Raw genomic sequence first — 3,881 nt, 5'->3', positions numbered from 1 at the left:
ACAGCTCATAGGTTTCTTGTGAGCATTAAGTGACATAATACATGGAAAATACCGTGTGCCTGGCACGTGATGGGCAGTCTGGGTTAGCTGTTGTCATTATTCTGATTGCTTTCCAGACCGTGTGTGTTTCCCATTGCCAGGAGGTCTGACAGCGTGGTCAGCTTGAATTTGGGAGGCAGTGTGGCAAGAAGTGCAGTATTTACATGAAAAGAGACTTTGGATGCATTTGACTTTGCGACCCACCTCTGCTTCTTGCAGCTGAATAACATCTGGGCTACAGGTTCTTGATCTGCAAAGTGAAGATGCTAATCCCTGCCTTCCTACTGCACAGGGTCTTTGAGCAGACCAAAATAAAATGCATAAAGTTACTTTTCTAAACACTTATTTTTTTAAGTTAATGAAGTAAAGTAGGCTTCTTTGGTATATAGCTCTATGAATTTTAACACAGTTGTATAACTAGGGTACAGAGAAGTCCCATCACTGCACATGAAATTGCTGTGTGTGTGTGTGTGTGTGGACAGTCACTTTTTTATTCTTATATTTTAATTTTGATTTATTCATTGTTTTTCTATTACAGCTGTCCCACTTTTTCCCCCATTGCTCCCCCACCCTGTCCATCCCCTCTCCCACAGCCAATCCCTACCCCATTTTCCATGTCCACGGGTCATTCATACTAGTTCCTTGACTAGACCCTCTCCCTTCTTACCCCCCTTCTCGTCCCCTCCCCGCCACTGTTAGTCTGCTCCTTGAAATTGCTTCTTAACCTTTAAAGTGCTCTGCAAATGTCTATGGCATGGCGTTTCATGGGCTACCACCTGGCTCTCCTACAAAGGCACGTTAGACAAGGGATATTCAGGGCCTGGCACTTGTCTTAGAAAATAAAGGAAGAAGATGAATTCCAATGACTGAACCTGCTCATCAGTCGCCTTTGCGCGGGCTGCTCCCTCACCTGGAACTCTTCGTGGGAACCTGCATGGCTTCCTCCTTCATCTCCTTCAGATCTTTGTTCAAAGGTCATCTCCTCAGCGAGGCCTCCCCTGACCACCCAATGTTAAACCGTCTGGGACTTTGGATCTCCCCTACGCTGTTCCACGTGTTCTGTTTCCCATTGCACGCACTGCCTTCTGGAAACTATATGACTGACTTATTTATTTTGCTTACCGCTGAGTCTCTGCTCCCTCTGATAATACCTAAGCCTCCAAGAACAGAGCTCACTTCCTGCTTTGTTCACTGCTGCATCCCAAGCACTTGGGAAAAGTACCTAGCACATAGTAGGGGTTCAATCACTACTTGTTGCACGAACCTGGTTAAAAACAGGAATGAAATTAAACCATCCTCACCTTTTGTTTATGAAGACTCAGTGTGTGATTGTATAAAATAAAGCAGCTATCACAGTGCCTGGCACCTAAATGGGAATAAAGCAAAGGAATTTAATTTCACCTGTCAGTGAGCCCCTGCCCATGTAAATACACAGACATAAACTCTCTCTCTCCCCATCCTCTGCTCAATGAGTGCCGAAAGATTTTCTTTTCCTCGCCCATTAGGAACCGTCGTCGTCATCGTCGTCATCGGCGGCGGCGGCGGCAGCCGTCCGTCTCGAGAGACGATGGTGTAGCTTCTTAAGAGTCTATCTGCACCGCCGAGAATGGCTGTGCAGTCCAACTCGGGAGTGACACGGTATCTGTCTCCTCCCGTGTTGAATCGACATCTTGTGATGACGCTGGAGTGTCCTCTCCAGTGAAGCTGAAGCTACAGAGCCTGGGCAGGGTGATATGGAGGGTCTGCTGTTGCCCATGCAGCAGACCCCCCCTCTCTTCGCAGCTGAAGGATCCAAGGGAAAGACGGAGTCAATACAGCTTGGCTTCAGGTGCGCCGCAGGAGTTGCCGGTGTTGACTACAACGTCAAACCGCCTTAGGGACTCCGGCTCCGGATTTTCTGTTGGGGTTTACTCCCTTAGCCTTTCCCCTGAAGAGGAACCAGTGTTTGGATAATTAATAGCTGCTAACGCCCCTTCTGCACAAGCAGAACGTTTAAAACTTCATGGAGACAACATGGGCTGGGCTTCATCAATATATTGATGAGCACAGGCAGCGTGGGAGTCAAGGGCGAGCCTGAGAACTCAGAGGCCATGCCAGCCAAGCTGCGGAATGGAGCAATGCTTAACTTCACAAAAAAAGGCCAATCACGCATCTGCCGGGGGTGTGGCTCCACCTCCACAGACAGGAGCTGTGGGCCTTTCATCCGCAGAGCTCTCTTTCAGCCCCAGCAACATGAAAGGGTGCCCTGTCTTTGATGAGTTCAAATCCATTCACACAGGCCTTGATCTCCTGTGAGTGGCAACACCCCTGTTCCCACAGGTGGGACACTCTAGGTTCCCAGACAAGGCAGTGAGGATTCGTGGATGATTGAGCCCTCTCTACGTACGAACAAATCCCTCCCCTCGTTGGAAATGTTATAGGTGAGAGCCTCCTAGAGATCAAGATAAGCAAGATTCTTCTATTTATTCGAGATCACCCTCTCCAATCCCAAATACTTTCAAATAGAGAAACACCAAAATGAGGTCAAATCAAAGTAAACTAAAGCTCTTAACCTGAAATGACAAAGCAACTATAAATAAGTTAACCACAGAGCAATTGCCCGATTTATGTACAAACAGAATTTATAGAGTTCTCCAAGCAGCACCAGGGAGGACGGGGGCACAATCTTGGGTTATCTGACGAGCACACTGGCTAGCCTCTGATTTAACAAGACCTTCGGCTAAAGATCCTCCCAAAAGTCCCAACAGAGCCCCCTGATAACCTGAGGTCTGGAGCTAAGGGGTCGTCCTGAGCCCCTCCGTGGTTGCTGTTCACAAAAGGCTCTTCAGAATAAGTCAAGGGGATTTTCCAGTGATGTTAACTCACTGCGAAACAAACCAAATGTGGTTTTGTGGGTAAATGTCACAATATTATTTCTAGGCATTTTCATTCTAAACTGGGGCTGGAGAGAAGCCCACCGTGGTGAGATCATCTAGAATGCTGGCCCCTCTGGGCAGCACCCTCCTCTCCTGAGGGTGAACTGCTCTGTCTTCCTCGCCCCTTCGTATTCACATCAGTCAGGCTCGAACCCTGAAGACAACACGCCATTCATAGTCTCCCCTCCTCCTTCTGCTCCTTCTCCAATGGGATTCCATGTCTTAAATGGCTCTAGAATTTAATTCCATCTCTCTCCTCCCCTCCTTGCCAGGCCACCCTCATCTCTCACGGGTACAAGTGCTACATCACACAGGCATGTCTTCCCTCTCTAGTCCCTTTCCCATCTCTCGATCTGATGAGACATAAACTATTGTTAACACCATCTCCTTTATACAGAAGTGGACACTGAGGCCAGGGAGACAAAGTGACTTACGTCTGGGTCAGTGGTGGAGAAGGGATTTAAACACAGGCAGGCTGGTTCTGGGTCCAGTTTTAACTACAGTATGTTGCCTTCCCGAGATGCAGACTGGATCAGAAACAGAGAGGGACAGAACACAGAGGGAGCCCAGCTGTGACACCCGGGAACCTGCCCTGTCCTGGTCCCTCACCCGTGGGACTGCAGGTGAAAATCCAATTCCCTGAGTGGAGGGAACAGAGCGTGGAACGGCCCCAGGACTTCCTTGTGCCGAGCATAGCTCCCTCCTTCTCAGTGTGGGGCCCAGAAGTTGTCTGAGGAATGTTAATTCTCACAGCGTCAGAGAGGGCTCTGCTTCTGGCCTTGCTCATGACTTGGGGGAAAGCTGACAGAGTGTCCAGAATCTCTGCTGCCCAGAAAAAGGCAGATAGTCTTTTCAGGACAACTATGGCCAGGTTTATGGCACTTAATTCCCAGTCCCCAGGCTGGATGATCCACGATATTTGCTGGG

The sequence above is a fragment of the Furipterus horrens genome, unplaced genomic scaffold (genome assembly GCF_987537825.1).
Source record: "Furipterus horrens unplaced genomic scaffold, mFurHor1.1.pri manual_scaffold_4, whole genome shotgun sequence".
NCBI classification, from domain to species: Eukaryota; Metazoa; Chordata; class Mammalia; order Chiroptera; family Furipteridae; genus Furipterus; species Furipterus horrens.
Note: the sequence above shows the minus strand (reverse complement) of the source record.